Source organism: Colobus angolensis, unplaced genomic scaffold (genome assembly GCF_000951035.1).
Source record: "Colobus angolensis palliatus isolate OR3802 unplaced genomic scaffold, Cang.pa_1.0 Scaffold23, whole genome shotgun sequence".
In the NCBI taxonomy this organism is placed as follows: Eukaryota; Metazoa; Chordata; class Mammalia; order Primates; family Cercopithecidae; genus Colobus; species Colobus angolensis.
This window is the reverse complement of record NW_012115488.1, coordinates 15,447,802-15,465,033: the sequence shown is the minus strand read 5'-3', so window position 1 is coordinate 15,465,033 and position 17,232 is coordinate 15,447,802. Positions and strand designations below refer to the sequence as shown.

Below are 17,232 nucleotides of genomic sequence, written 5' to 3'. Positions count from 1 at the left end.
ACCTGCTGCGGATGTTCTTTGATGCGCTCTATGACGAGGACGTGGTAAAGGAGGACGCCTTCTACAGTTGGGAGAGTAGCAAGGACCCCGCTGAGCAGCAGGGCAAGGGTGTGGCCCTTAAATCTGTCACAGCCTTCTTCAAGTGGCTCCGTGAGGCAGAGGAGGAGTCTGACCACAACTGAGGGCTGGTGGGGCCGGGGACCTGGAGCCCCATGGACACACAGATGGCCCTGCTGGCCGCCTGGACTGCAGGGGGGCGGCAGCAGCGGCGGTGGCAGTGGGTGCCTGTAGTGTGATGTGTCTGAACTAATAAAGTGGCTGAAGAGGCAGGATGGCTTGGGGCTGCCTGGGGCCCCCCTCCAGGATGCCACCAGGTGTCCCTCTCCTCCCCCTGGGGCACAGAGATATATTATATATAAAGTCTTGAAATTTGGTGTGTCTTGGGGTGGGGAGGGGCACCAACGCCTGCCCCTGGGGTCCTTTTTTTTATTTTCTGAAAATCACTCTCGGGACTGCCGTCCTCGCTGCTGGGGGCATATGCCCCAGCCCCTGTACCACCCCTGCTGCTGCCTGGGCAGGGGGAAGGGGGGGCACGGTGCCTGTAATTATTAAACATGAATTCAATTAACAAAAAAAAAAAATAAAATAAAATTGGCTCTCTGAGATCATGCCCATTTTATACTTTAAATTCCATTCCCCAGGACTTTACTGAAATATGTTGCCAAAAGATTCACACTCCCCCAGTGTGGCCAGATGTGTCAGTTACATCCTTTAAATAGATTTGATTGCAGGTTTGGAAAGACTTATTTGTTCTACTGTATTTAAAGTTGCTGATGTTAAGTGTTTTCATTTTCCTTTTTCCTCCTCTCTGGTTACTTTATCTTTGGTTTGTTAGTCCATGAAACTTTTGGCCCTATAATTCATCTCCATCTGAGAAAAAATTGAAAACTTCGTAACAATTGGTATATACAAGCAAACATAAATAAATTCTCACAGACACTTACCTTACCCTGTTCTCAAGTATTTGTACTTCAAATGCAGCATGACAAATGATATACTAGTTTCAACATTCTATTAAAATTGCTGTAGGTAGCTGGGCGTGGTGGCTCACACCTGTAATGCTAGCACTTTGGGAAGTGGGAAGATTACTTGAGCCAGGGGAGGTCGAAGCTACAGGGAGCCATGATCACGCTACTGCACTCCAGCATGGACGACAGAGTAAGACCCCATCTCAAAAAAATAAAAATAAAAATAAAATTGCTGCAGGTATCTTAGGATCACTTAAAGGTTGTGTTGGGGTAATATTCCGAAGAAAAACAACTATTGACAAATAGCAAGGGAGAAAGAGCTCTGAAATTCACATGGCTACATTCATCTCCATGTCTGTTTTGTTTTGTTTGTTTGTTTGAGAGAGAGTCTTGCTCTGTCGCCCAGGCTGCAGTGCAGTGACACAATCTCGGCTCACCGTAACCTCAACCTCCTGGGTTCAGGCGATTCTCCTGCCTCAGCCTCCCGAGTAGCTGGGACTATGGGTGCATGCCACCGTGCCTGGCAAATTTTTTTTTTTTTTTGCATTTTTAGTAGAGACAAGGTTTCATCATGTTAGCAAGGATGGTCTCGATCCCCTGACCTTGTGATCCGCCCGCCTCAGCATCCCAAAGTGCTGGGATTACAGGCGTGAGCCACCACACCCGGCCCTCCATGTATTTTTACATATGGCAATATAGTGGTGGTTCTCATCTAACCCTCATCAATTTTTTCTTCTGGTTATATCCTCCCAAAGTCCTCCTCTGTGCCCTTTTCTGGCATCTCTAATTGAAATGCAGCAGAATAATAAAAAGAGAAGAAAAAACTGTGAAGAAGTACCCCTAACATAGAAAGCAAATTTTCAAAGTGATTTTGTTTCAAAGGCCCTGATTTCTCCTCAGAGGACTAACCAGTATATTTGCATATGCTTGGGGACGGTAAGTTATTTAACATGTCAGGTACATGCCAGTTTGAAAATGGATTACTAAAATCCAAACTAAGCTTCTTAATCTCACGTTTTGGTCAACAGAGCAGTAGGTAAGAAAATATTTGGGAGAAATAATCAGTTTCAGGAAGTCTTTCTCTGGTAATTTTGAGAAGAAAAGGGGATGGCAATAAACTGTGGATGGTAGGCAGGACAGATAACAAATTCAGATTGCTCATGGTTTTACAGTCGTGAACATCAAGGCTAACATAATGCCTAAAGTGGGACAGTTTCCTCGAACTGTCTCCAGGACACAATATCTCATCAATGACTTATTTGTGCATAACATAAAGAATGAGGCCCTTTGAGGCAGACCATTTTGGAAACATACCCTGACTACCAAGTATACCCATCCCCATGCTTGGCCACCTTAACAAATACATACGGGTAGAATTTAAGGAGAGAGAAGAGCTCTAGGAACCTCTTCCAGTTTTGAGCGCTGCCCAATTCACAAATCATTCTTTGCTCTAACAAATTCTGTTAAATTTATTTTGTCTAAAGCCATGATTTAAGCTATGGGGACAGAGAAAAGTCTCTATCCCCTTTTTGCTTCTGCTGGTTGGGACAGAGTCGAAACACTGATTATGTCCAGGCTTTGGCACAAGGGCAGGAGTCATGAATGTGAATTTACCAGAAATATAATAAAACAATGTCAGAATTGCTATGCCAGTAAGGAGAAGAAAAATCCCGTTCCTTCATTAAAGTAGAAGTTCAGCCTTTCAATGTTTTAAATCAAAGTAAAGTCTACCTCTTATAACTGGGCTTCTTAACAGTGTTTTCCTTTCTAAACCTTTTATAAATATGGAGATGACAGACATTATAATCCGGACATCAAAGAGTTAACTATGTGTCATCACTTGTTACATACCAATAACGCCAGTACATCCTGTATATTCAAGCTGTAATATTAAGTTTCCAAGTTATAATTGGCAAGAATGACCAAATTAGTATTGGCTTTGTATCCACTTGACCATATTGGAAAAGAAAACTTCCTTTTTAGGCAAATAACCTTGATTAACATTAATAGAGAGTAACATCCAAAAACATTATTTACTGGTCTGGAGAATAAAGGAACACTATGGTTTTCAATCAGGAAGTGTTCAACATTTGCTTAATAATAATTTGATAGATAACCTATCTGGAAATATATTTAAAGGGTAGGGTTCATAAATGAGTTAAATGATACTAGGTAGATTTTCTTTTCTTTTCTTTTCCTTTTTTTTTTTTTAGACGGAGTCTCGTTCTATCACCCAGCTGGAGTGCAGTGGCGCGATCTCAGCTCACTGCAACCTTTGCCTCCCGGGTTCACGCGATTCTCCTGCCTCAGCCTCCCGAGTAGCTGGAATTACAGGCGCACACCACCACGCCTGGCTAATTTTCTGTATTTTTAGTAAAGACGGGGTTTCACTATGTTGGCCAGACTGGTCTTGAACTCCTGACCTCATGAAGTGCTGGGATTACAGGCGTGAGCCACCACGCCCGGCTGACACTAGGTGGTAGATTTACATGCGGGGAAAAGGAAAAAATTGTGTGTGTGTGTGTGTTTTTTTAAATGGAAATGTATCTTTTATTAATTTAACCAGGAAACAGGATGAAATCTTAATATGTTTACTTCTACTTTCTATTTTTAAAGAATCATTTGCCTTTCATGGCTATAAAAAATTCACTGAAAACTTGTTTGGTAAGAAACAATCTAAATTACATTTTCATGGGTACTGGTAATGAAAACAATGGTAGAAAATGGAGGTATAAACTTTAGTACAGAATGCATAGCAGGTTCTAGCCATAACAGCCTCCTTACATATTGACTACTTTGAAACTGCAGAAAATAAGCAGAAAGAAGAACTAAATTTCAGAAAAACACCTGATTAATGTTGATAATATAGAGAAAAATCAAATGATCACTTGATGTTTTCTAAATTTCCATATACCTTTTAGAACCTGGCTATATGACGTTTACAAGTAAGAAACAACTCAATTTCTACTGGATAAAGATGAATATATTATCCAGTTATATTGAGATTTAACACATAAAGAGCAGGTAAAGGAAGGCAAATCTTGTACCCTTTGGAAGGGCAGAAATTTCACATGACTCTTCCGTAGAGAAATAGGTCATTCTTAACAGTGCAAAGAACGGTATGTCATTCAGTGAAAGAAGATACAGCCTCAAAGAAAACCCATCTCAAAGTGGGGAAATTTGGTTTTACTAGTTTTCCATAGAATCTATGCAAATTAAATAGTTATCTCTTCCTTTTGTTTATGAATCTGAAGGACTGGTTAATCTGGCTTTCCCTGTCCTCCTTGCATGGCTTATGTCATAAAAAAAAAAAAGATTTTTCTTTCTACTACAGCATGTGTTTTCCCTTCTACACTTGACATGTTCACCAACAAAACAATTTGGATTCACCAATTCCTATAGGGAAAACACCCTAAGCAATAGTACCTTTAGTAATAGTTCTATTACTAAAGGGAAAGTATTCATACAAGCTCTATTTCCAGGAACAACTTTTTAAATTGATTTTTAGTGATTTCCCTCTCTATTCTTGAATCAAAACTTGGTTAAATCAAAATTTCCCAATATTAAGCAAAGTAGAAGCTCTTCGCTGCATCATTATTTAATATTTCAAGGCATATTTCACAGTTTAAAAGCAAGAGAAAATGAAAGCCCAGTATTGTGGAAATTACCTCATCTGATCCTTTCTTTTCTCCTGGTTTGGAAGGCGATTCCCTGGTTTTTTCACTGACATGCTGTAAAAAAGTAAAAAATAATGCTTAATAATTAAGAAGATGACACAGATGATAGCAGCTTTAATCCCCAAAGGCTAAATGCATACCCTTTTTTTTAAAAAAAAAAAAAAAAAAAAAGGACCACTTTAATCTTCCTCCTGAGAATGCTGGTAATTCACACCAATGTAGGTGGCTTTCAAAAATCAAGGGATGCTACAGACATTCATTTGGGATCCAGAAGGTCAGTCTGTAATTAACTAGATGCAGAGCTGATGGTGATGCCAAGGCGGCATCTTATCTCCTAAAAAATGCCTCACGAATTTTAAGCTCAGGTTTTCAGCATGGTAGACATCTCATTCATCAAGGAGATGAGATCTCTAAGAACCATGTTTCACCTGAAGCCATACTTAAGGCTCAGTTCAGCAGGGACTCAAGAGTCCTCCAACGGAATTCCCTAGAGTTCTTCCACATATTCACCAATGCAGAAAGATAAAACCTGAAGGACAAAGACCATACCTGCAACTTCTTCTATGTATTATGGCTTTAAGATTTCGTTATGTCTATAAACATAATTATTTTTCTTACTAGGACACCGAGGATAAATGCAATTTTTAAAAGTGTTATTTTATTTTTAATTAACACATAACAATGGTACATATTTATGGGATACAAGGTGATGTTTTGAATGTACATTGGGTAATGATCAAATCAGGGTAATTACTAAATCTATCGCCTCAAACAGTCATCATTTCTTTGTGGTAAGGACATTCAAAATCCTAGTTATTTTGAAGCATATAATACATTACTGTTAACTATAGTCACCTACTGTACAATAGAACAACAGATCTTATTCCTCGTAACTAACTATCTTTATACCTATTGATCAAACTCTCCCTAATGCAAATATTTTTACGTGGGGCATAAAAGCTTCAAGTAGCTTACATATTCATTTGTTTTGGCAATAAGGTAAAATAAGCCAAACTTCATTGAAATTGTTTGAGAAATGAAAAAATAGTTATATATTCCTGAATGGGGGTACAAAGAATTATTTCATTTCTGTCACACTGTGGGATGTTCAAGAAAGTGGGAAAAGGGAGCAAAATATGAAAAAACAAAAGCTTACCATTGAATTCAATCCTAATCACCCTCAATTGAATCAAAATATAAAATGCTATTATGTTCCCTAAAGCAGAATAATAACCTGGATATGTAGGTCAGTGAAATTATTTGAATTAAGAAGAATGATAATAATAATAATTTATATTATTATATACAAGGCACTTCCATATAGTCTTATTTGATACAAAAAAAGAAGCTCATGTTGTTTTATAAATGAGAAAACTAAGAATAATAGTGATTTGATGGTGTTTACAAGGAAACACTACTGGTAAATGGGAAAAGGTCACAAAACAGCCTTTCTGACTAAAATCTGTTTTTTGCTATTAGAACATGCTAAATGGAATTAGATAATGTTTTCTTTAATCATATCAACAGATATGCTACTAAAAATTGCCAAGGAATACCAGAACCTGTGGCTGAACTCCTTTCTTAATAGTGTTTTGTATGAACAACTAGCCATAAGGCACATTCATGAATGTACAATTCTTACCCAGAAGAAACACTCCCATAGATTAGTGATTGGAATCCCACTGAAAAGCAGCCAGGGTGCAATAGCTTGGTGAAACCCTCTACAGGGCTTCTTTTTCCTATATATCCTAGTCAAGGGTTTGTTTATACAGAGCTGAGGGCAATCAGTCTTGAATAATTAAATGAATCTTTTTAAAATGAACCATTTTAAAGCCCACTTAGATATCATGGCTATATGGCAATTGATAAATACTAGAATAATTGGTGAGCAAAAAATTTGTAAAAGCCAGACTTGATCTCTGTTAAAGTAAATAAGGGGGCCATTAGCCTGAGGTAGTCTCTGTCCTCGGATACCTTGCTAAGCACACTGAAACTTAACTTGAAGGCATTTCTTGTAAATGGCTTAAAACAAAACAAAAATGAGCCTCAGCCAATCATAACCAGCCAACCAGCTGACTGGTTATATAACTACAAACCTCTCATCAGACCATACCTAAATAAGGCAAATGCCTAGTTGTAGCCAATCAAGTAATTTCTTCGCTTTGCTTCCACATGCAGCTATAAAAGCTTGCTGCTCATGCTGCTGGAGTGTACTGAGCTCTCTGAACCACTTTTCATTTTCAGTACTGCCCAATTCATAAATCATCCTTTGCTCAGATAAGCTCTGTTAAATTTGCCTAAAAGTTTTCTTTAAACATCTCTAGAAAACTCGTTCTACAAAGACAGAGATTACTAAATCTGTCTCCCTCCAGAACTGGCAATTTTAGAACCATGATATCACATTCATAATCTATAATTCATATTTTTTCAGATTACATAATATAAGTAATAACAATAATAGCCACTGTTTTATTGGGTGTTTACTATTTTGAGTGCCTCATTTACTTGTCAAGAGGTGCAATTATTCCATTTTACAAATGAAAAAACTTTAAAAGGTGACTTGCTCTTGTCTGGTACAAGGTTCCATGCTCTCCACAGGGTCTCACTCTGCTTTCTGCTCATGTGGCAAATATGTATCATAATTTATTACCCCACAGTAAATGCATGTACAGCCTTTTCTCCCTTAAAATAGCAACTTAAAGTAACAACTTTAAAATTATGTACTATAAGCATTGTTATTTTCTGACTTCAAAAGAAAAAGTTGCTCACAATAGAAAGCTATTTTAAAATACACAAAAGTATAATGACATAAATAAAAATCACTTATAATAAAAGGCCAACTTTTTTAGAACTTCATGAATTATATTTTTCTAGTTCTTTTTTTTTTTTTCTCTTTTCTTTTTTGAGACTGAGTCTCACTCTGTCACCCAGGCTGGAGAGCAGTGGTGCGATCTCGGCTTACTGCAACATCCACCTTCTGAGCTCAAGCTATTCTCATGCCTCAACCTCCCAAGTCGCTGGGATTACAGGCATGCACCACCATATCCAGCTAATTTTTATATTTTTAGTAGAGATAGGGTTTTGCCCATCTCTGTTGGTCAGGCTGGTCTTGAACTCCTGACGTCAGGTGATTCACCTGCCACGGCTTCCAAAAGTGTTGGGATTACAGGTGTGAGCCACTGCTTCCAGCCCAGTTCCTATTTTAAGCCCAGCTTTTCATCATGAAAAATTTCCAACAGACAGAAAAGTTGAAAGAATAATACAATGAATGCACATATTCCCCCCACTCAGATTTCAACAACGATTACCATTGTTGCCAAATTTTGCCGTTTGCATACACACACAGGCATACATAGAGACACACACAGAGAGAGAGAGAGAGAGAGAGAGAGAGAGGGAGAGGGAGAGAACAAGAGGGCGCTACATGTCTTTATATACCTGTATTGGAAAGTAAATTACAGACATCCTGAACTTTTACCCCTAAATTTTCACCATGCATCTCCTTAAATTTGAGAACATTTTCCCAAATGGTATTGGTATATACCCAATACTATTATCACTCTAAGACAATTAACAAGAATTTCCAGTAAATAACAAGTTTATCAATTAACCATTGCCCTGATCATTTCTTGAATATTATTCAATATTCAGCAGTCTGTTAATGATGTAAAGTCAATTGTATCTTTTCTCTGAGAGAGATTCATGAAATAATTGAGTACTTTTCACATAACTGAGAAGACGGAATGAAATATTTGGGAATGACATATGTCAAATTTGATCCGGCTCAGGAATCTGCAGGAGTCTAAAGAGCGAAGAGAGAAAACTCTGCTGACCACTACTACGTGTAACTGCCGAGTTGAGGAGAGTGAGATGAGCAGGGAACAGGGAAGGAGTGACAGCTGGGGAAAGAGAACTGAACCACAAAACTAATTAGAGAATAGAAACTAACACCTCCTAAGCATCTACTCTGTGCTAGGCCCAGTGCCAGGCATCTCCTATGTGGTCTTCTTTGCTCCCCACAGCAGCTCTAGGGAGTACCCACCGTCGCCTTGGTTCATGAATCAAGAAACTGAAGATCTGAACAGCAAGGTTCTCCATGGTGATACCACTCAGGATTACGTGGGCCAGAGACTAAGCTACTTTGGATCTAGTTGAAAGCTAACTGGGATCTTAGGATTTTCATCAAAAAAGTCTTTAGAGCATGCCAGTGATCTGAAATGAGAACAAAACAAAAGGCACGAAAAATAACAAAACACAAAACCTTCCTATTCTAAAATTTGTTTTTTAAATGTATAGAACACACAATACTTATGAATTCTGTCCTGTATTGGCAGCTAGAGAGGAGGCCAAAGACAGGAAGAGCAGGACAGGATGCCATAGAAAAGAATTTCATTGGAAGGACAAGGCCATAGAAGACAGGAGACTAGATGGGGGCTAAGATGAAGGGGGTATGTGCTCCAGAAGCTCAGAGCCAGGGAAAAAAATCAGATCAAGGGCTTTGCAGTCTTAATTCAAGAAGGAATAATTTTCCAAACTGTTTTCATCCCCATTTTTATCACATAGTTGGTAAGTACAACTGTCCTTTGTCCTCATTCTAGGTGACAGCCTCTGTATGTTTAAAATCTGCCATAACAAACCCATAAATCTGAAAAAAGTCAGTAAGAGCTAACTGCAATAAGGCTCAGAGCCTTAGCTCTCACCCAGCTAAGGGCTTCTGCCAGGGCGAGGTTCAACCCTGCTGCATTTGGGCACCTGCCCTGTTATTACCGAGATACACACAGAGACATAGACAGCCAAGGGAACATGTCACACAAAATAAGATAAAAATCAAAGAAACTTCTTCACATATAAAAGAAGCAGGAAGACAGAAAAGCAGTCCTTGCCAGCGTTAAGTTCAGCTGTGAAAAGACTATGAAATGCTAGTGTGCTTCTGAAATGCCTTTGCTTTATTATTAGTTTTTTTTAAAGTATGAGGCTTCTTTTAGGAGGAAAGGAAAACATTCTAAAGTAAAATTGTGCTGATGGTTGTGACCACCCTGTGAGTATACTAAAATATATTGTATTATATGCCTTAGTGGGTGACTTACTTGAAAACTTAAAAATTTTCCTTCTTCAATTTGGTGAGAATTTCATTGCAATAGTATTTGCATGTCCAGGGACAGCTGTGGAAAACTGATGGAGCAATAAAAGGTTATCTTGGTGCCTCTGGACTCTCCAAGCTCATGGAACTCAGCTGTCTACCATCATACACACCAAGAAAGGCTTGTACCAGGGGCTCCCAAGGATCACAAAGTCTTCAGGTTCGCAGTAGGTCCCATCCTTCAGTGCCTGTCACAAGCACCTGGGAAGCTTTTAGAAACATTTGTGTCAGGGCATAGGGATTTAGATTTAGTTCGAATAGAATGGGGCCTGGTCATGGGTACATTTTTCTAAATTTCCCCAGCTGATTCCAATATACAACCAGGATTGAGAACCACTGGTTTTAGGGGAAGATTTGTGGGCACCATGATAGGAAGTGGAAGTTTCTGCTCCTCAAACCATCCCACTGAGTCGGCACCCATGGGGAGGTTCCCAGGGTCAGGCAGACTGGGGCGGCTCTGGGCTCCCCCTAGGTAAACTCGGATTGCTCAGTGAAGTCGCACAGTGCCCTATGTTCACACCAGTATTTCCTGTCTAATTCTGAGTTTTGCCCTATTAATGGAGCATCATGTTTTCACATTTGCATATTAATCTCTCTTTTCTCAGTAAAGCAAACAAAGTAGCACTCTAATGTACACTCTATTGCTTACTGATTACTTTATAAACCCATACATCTTGCCTTCCTAATCACAGGGTAAATTACATCCTTTTGTTCCTAGATGTGTGGTAGGACCATAACAAATAATTCTTGATTGAAAGACCATGTTTCCACAAGCCCATAAACATTCCCTGAGAAGTACCTTTGCTCTTTTCAGATCAGTAAACTAGACAAAAGAGAAAGAGGCCAAGAAGGTAGTTTGAAAAATTAAGAGACAATGTGCAAACTGGTATTTCCCACAAAAATACCTTACGATATATTTGTATATGTATTCTACTTGCTAAAGCAAAATTATTCAGCAAACAAGCAGAAGGACCAAAGCTTCTGTAAAGCTGATTTTGCTTCAGAACAGTCTCCCTGTGTGCAGATCCTAGGAGTGTCCCCCTTCAGGTGGATTCCTTGTTCTACTTCTGCTGTGTTCAAATTGCAGTGGAACTTTGCTGGCTGCAATTCTCCTGATGGATGGCCTCAAGTTGGGTTTAGCCAAGAGCAGGCACTGCCAGGAGACTAGAGGTAGTGGGTGGGTGGTATTCCCTTTTCTCCACCCCCTCCTCCAGTAGCACCTCCTGCAGGATGGGTCAGCTGTGGTTCCAGCTTCCACAAGGTGACCCTTGTCCTCCCTGTGTCCCTCTAGACTAGGGATGGTAGCAGCTTCCTACAATTTCTAATCTCTGGGTTGCCTCACCCTCCCTTGATGGCTTCCCAGCCTTTTTTGTTGCCTGGATAAGCAATTCCCCTATGTTACATTCCCTTTGTTTTAAATACTCAGAGTCATTGCCCTCTGTTAGTTGACTGCAATAGACTCTAACAGGGCAGAAAGAGCACAGATTTGTGAGGCTATGTGACCGTGACCTTGGGCAGACAATGTAATTTTTCAGTTTCTTCTTGTAAAATAGGGCTAATGGTATCTATCCCAGGGGTTGGCAATTTTTTGAAAGGGTTTGCCTTTGTTGGGGGGCTTGTTTCTTTGCTTTTTTATTTTTAGGATTCCATTTGAATTTTTTCCTTTCCTTTTTTTTCCCTGGCAGCAATCTGACTGTGGTAAATTAGAAGCCAGTGAGTAAAGGTTTGAGGGTTTCATTTCCTAAGGCTGTAAACATTAGAACTGAAGAATTTAGTATTTTACTTTCCCTAAAGTACAAAGGAAACTTATCAGGTTCATCTGATAAAGCTTTTGTTTAGTACTTTGTGTATCTCATGACTGTGTATTATATATTATTCTCACATCTTCATATTATACTCAAGGAGGTAAACTACATGGGGGTTAAAGAATTCACTTTCCCAACAAACTACAGCAATTTGGTTACAAGTATGAAACTTGTGTTTGCAATTCCCATACTTTAAAATATGTTGAAAGGGTGTGTGTGTGTGTGTTTGTGCTGGCAGCTGTGATAGTTAACAGATAAAACAAGATTGGCATAAAGTTGACAATTATTGACACCAATGATTGGTATACGAAGAGGTCATTATACTCTTGTATTTATTTATTTATTTATTTATTTATTTATTTATTGAGATGAAGTCTTGCTGTCACCCAGGCTGGAGTGCAGTGGCACAATCTGGGCTCACTGAAAACTCCGCCTCCCAGGTTCACGCCATTCTTCTGCCTCAGCCTCCCGAGTCGCTGGGATTACAGGTGCCTGCCACCACACCTGGCTAATTTTTTATATTTTTAGTAGAGATGGGGGTTTCATCATCTTGGTCAGGCTGGTCTTGAACTCCTGACCTTGTGATCCACCCGCCTCAGCCTCCCAAAGTCCTGGGATTACAGGCGTGAGCCACCATGCCCAGCCTCATTATACTCTTCTCTTATTTTGTGTACTAATGCTTAATATGTATCAAGGATTAACTGCATAGCTATAATTGTGAAATCCCTATGTTTCATTGAACCCCAAGTGTTCGTTTTTTTCTAACATTTTAAGATTTTAGCGGACATGACAAGATGCCACCGTAAAGGTACAGGCCCTATGTGTCCAGTTTTCAGAGGTGGCATCTACTACCTGTCATAGATTAGCTCCTGGGATTCACCTCAAGTAAGGCTTGATAAGTTTTCCCTAAGTCAAAGAGGGTATCGTGAGAACTTAAATAGTTACTTTGTTGCCACAGCAGTCAGTCATGAGAATGAACTTGTAGTTTTATCTATGAGACATGCAAGAGGAGGCCAGGCACATACCACTGCACGACTTTTTTTGTGTGTCCACTGCACTCTGCACAAAACTGACACACAGCAGGTGGACAATAAACAACTGTGAACATCTTTGAGCTTTACCAAATTTATTTTTATGTTCTATGAGTTTTTTACAATCAAAACAAATTCCACACATTTTTGGAAACTATAACTTTATACCTTTTTCTTCTTGAGTTAACTGACTTGTCCATTTGAGGAGATAACTTACATAAACAGTGTTTATTGGATGGAGCTGTTCTTGCCTTTTTCTTAACTGGAAGACATCTGATATACTTTTTCCCCCTTTATGGTGGCTGTAAAGCTTTCTGGGTATGTTTTCACGAAAGGAAAATGAGACAACTTAAAGAACAGAACTTTAGTATCTGTTAATATGATTTTCATCTTTAAAATACCTCAAGGGGGAAAAATGATGGACTACTTAGAGTAGTCTTGTATCTGCTGAGACGATCTGGTCAGAACTAATTACCCACCTATCCACATGGAATCTCACATAACCAGCGACTGTTCCCACCCCAGAAGGCTATAGCATTCTTTAAAAGGCACTTGTAGAATATAATTAACTTTCTGGGAAGTGCCAAAACTGATTTTAAAGAAAAATATTATCAGATGCTACTCTTAGCTTTAAAGGCGTATACAAAATGGGGAGCAAACTAATTCAAAGACTGTCAGCTGAAAGAGAAAGGCTGTATTTGACCTCTGTGTTTCCATTACCCTAAAGTCTGTGCCCTTTTTGCAGACCCTGTTATTTGCCTTCCTTAGTTCTAAAATTCACTGTGAGCCAGTGATCTATCCTGCCACGGGAGGCTTGCAACGCTCTTCCCAGGCTGGTTGCAATGACGGGGCCTCCCAAATGACTGGGCTCCTTGATCATGCTGTCACTAGATCTATGGATCTAATTAGGCTAAGAAACACCTTTAATTAACATAGCCTAATAGAATCAACTTATGATTCAGGAATGTGATTACTGGTGTGGGCCAAAGTAACCTTCGTTCACGCTTGATCGTTTCATGGCTCATAAGATGTTCTTCAAATTTAGCTTTTCAAAGTTGTGTGTGTGTGGGTGTGTGTGTATGTTTACTACAACCACATAATTCTTCAGAAGATAAAGTAAATAGGATTGATGGCATTCAGTGTGGAAATATACATTGTAATGTTTCACTGACTAGTTTTATAGGTGGCATGCTGTTAAACAAATGCATCTTAGACATTCTTTTAATTATTTCATTTTATTCTGCCAAAATATTGAAAGTTAGATCATTTACAATCTTTTCAGTATTTAAGGATTCCACAAAGATATTTTAATTATAGGATTTATCTGAAGTATTCTGAGATGTCTGTGTATATACAGACATCTGTGTTTATATCTGTAGATATATACACATATAAATCTGTGTCTATATATGTATTATACATGCATGTGTATATACAGACATCTGTATTTATATCTGTAGATATATACACATGTAAATCTAGTTATCTGTATATGTATTATACATGCATGTGTATTATATATAAATATGCACATATATGTACATTGGATTGCATATGTTTGTGTGTATGTGTGTATGCATATATGTGTGTGTATATATAAATATATGTTATAAACTGGCTCCATGGACCTTTGGGGGATCTATGGGTGGTCTTTTGGAAATCTCTGAACTCCCTGAAGCTATATTGGAAACTGCATTTTGTGTACATTTGTATGTATTTTGTTGCAAGGGAAAGCAGTCCATAAATCCCATTTGATTCTCAAAATTGTCTGTGACCACCCACCTATCACCAAAGGAAAAAAAGAAAGTTTAGGAGTCCATGTTCTAGCGCTATACTGTCCATTACTGTAGCCCCTGGCCACTTGTGGCTACTGAACACTCTTGAAATATGGCAAGTGTGAATTGAGATATGCTATTAGTGTAAATATACACTGGATTTTGAAGAATTAACATAAAAAAGAATGTAACATATCTCAATGGCTTATACACTGATTACATGATGAAATAATAATATGCGGGATATAGTAGGTTAAGTAAAATATATCAATTAGCACAAATTTCACCTGCTTTTTGTTGTGATGTTGTTGTTGTTAAAGTGGCTCCTTGGAAATCTAAAATTGCAGATGTGGCTCATATTATATTTCTATTGAATAGCATTGGTTTGGGAAAAGTTACAGCTTGATCACAGGCATGTAGCTGGTTCTAGGAGGGCCAGCAAAAGGTTTTCATAATAGTACCAAAATTGAATTCTAAGAGAAGTTTTAGCAGAAACATCAGACCATGACTAAACAAAACAGGGTTAAAAACATAGATTTAAACTACTTTCATCCAAGTAATCCAGCAGAGTTTCCTTTAGAGAATCATGAGTCTGGAAGGAGAAGTCTGATGTCAACTCTGAACTATCCCTATCCATATTTGCAGATAATGTACATGGTGCATTTTGATAAGATCCTTAGGCCAATAATGACTCAAAGCAAACGTTTGCTCTTACCACATCAATAAAATGCTACATGTAAAAGTCCAGGAAATGTACTGGAAAACACTCAGGAAGAAATATCTCAAGGGAAATTGGAATTTCCAATTCTTAAAAGTATACGTATATTGTATCTTGATTTTTGAATCTAATTAGTTCTCACCAATACTTATGTAGTGCATATGATTTCTATTTTACAGATGTGAAAGCAGATGGAAAAGGCTGACTTATTTCCATTTAAGAAAAACTCTTTGTTCTCCACAGTGTACATGGAGGCTTTAAAAAGAACTTGCAGGCCTGGTGCAGTGGCTCATGTCTGTAATCCCAACATTTTGGGAGGCTGAGATGGGAGGATCGCTTGAGACCAGGAGTTTTAGACCAGCCTGGGCAACATAGTGAGAGAGACCCTGTACAGTATATGTGTGTGTGTGCATATATATATATATATATCTTATAAATATACACACATACACACACTATACATACATACTATATATATAGAAAGGGAGAGTAAAAAATAATCTAAAAAAAACCACTACTTGTGGGATATAATTCTGCCTGGCACATAGTAGATGATCAACAAATGTCCATTGTCTGATAAGTAACAGTTTCTTTCTTGATTCTTATACAGGGTTTCTAGCTCTAAAGTGTGTCTGTTTTCAACATCTTTGCTTTTTCCAATATCACATGCTAAGAAAGAGACATACCTAATTTTTTAATTCTCACCAGAAATCAATGAGACATAAACATTTTGGCTCTCACTGTCAACAAAAGTTTGTGTGGTTTTTTTTTTTTTTTTTGGAACGCAGTCTAATGTTAAATCATGCTTCCCGGTTCCAAAACACTAGAAGTGCCAGCTAGACTGGATATCACACCTAATTGGTAGGACAGACATTCAATGCACCAAACAAATGGAACATTCTTGTCCCTCATCCAAAGTAATACAGTGCAGAGCAGTTAGCTTTTGTGCGCGCCCTCTCTCCCTCCCTCCCTCTATCTTTCTCGATTTCTCTCCCCAACCCCTCCACCGCCCTCTCCAAGGGTCTTGGTCTCAGATCTCAGTTGCTTCTAACCCTTGGTGTTTGGGATTTTCTCCCTGCCTCACATTGCATCTGCCTCTCCTTTGCTTAGGGATTAAAAACGAACCCTAGATCTAAGCTCTTGCGGGCTGCGTCCGAGTTCATTCAGGAATCCACCTTCTAGACAGAATTCCTCCAGCAACAATTCCAGTTCCATCCCACTTGTGAGCGCCAGCAGAGCATAGTGCTTGACACAGGGGCGAGAAAGGTGCATGCGCTGCTCACGCTCGAGCGTGCTCACACATACCACAAGAGGGTGAGTCTCCAGCCTCTCCCGGAGCCTAACCTGAAGGTCTGCGAGGAGGTCGCACCCGGTTCGCACCCGGGCCGCACCCCTTCCACGCCAAACCCCGGACAACGCTTCATTCGCACGCCCAGAAGGGCAAAGCAAACACATTCCCTTCCAACACACTCCCTTCCCAGTCTTGCCCAGGCACAACCGCTCCTATTTACCGTCTTGTACCACCAGCTGGCGAATGCCATGGCAACAACCGGCTAACTCCGATCCGCACGGCAGGGGACCCAGAGAGGGCGCGGGGTGCTGTGTTGGGGGCGCCGGGCTCGCACTCTGCCTGGCTGGGACCTGGCTGGCACTGAACTCGGCACATCCCGCGGCTGCCAGGTGGGCAGAACCCTGGGGGTGGAGCCCGGCGCAGACCCCGCCCCTCCCCGCCAGCCCGATTTGGCTGCAGGCTGGTTAGGGAAGAGGCTCTGCGTCTCCAGGCAGCCACGCCCTGCGGCCCGGCCTTACCGCGGAAAACTAGATTCCGCTGTCCAGTGAAACCACTGCACTCACTCGGGGGTCCTGAGTGAACCTCATTCCCCGTTCACCCTCATCCTCATTCACCCACGTCTCACCAGCCAACTTTTCTCCGCGCGCCCCCACTCCACTCTACCCGGCCAACGCCACGCCCAGCGCACTGGACCCAGCCCGGGAACCGCAGACACCTCCAGCCACCTGCCGGGCAGCGGCCGAGCCCCGAGCCCTCTCCCTGCCCCG

General features: G+C 40.0%; 1 protein-coding gene across 1 annotated transcript in view; it reads right to left on the bottom strand.

The window, feature by feature from the left end:
• Window positions 1-17,232, bottom strand: part of CAST (calpastatin) — a 114,010-nt gene that overhangs the window by 96,176 nt on the left and 602 nt on the right. Inside the window, exon 2 of the mRNA XM_011944320.1 lies at window positions 4,697-4,759. The gene's annotated coding sequence lies outside the window, so the exon portion shown is untranslated. The remainder of the gene's footprint in view (window positions 1-4,696; window positions 4,760-17,232) is intronic.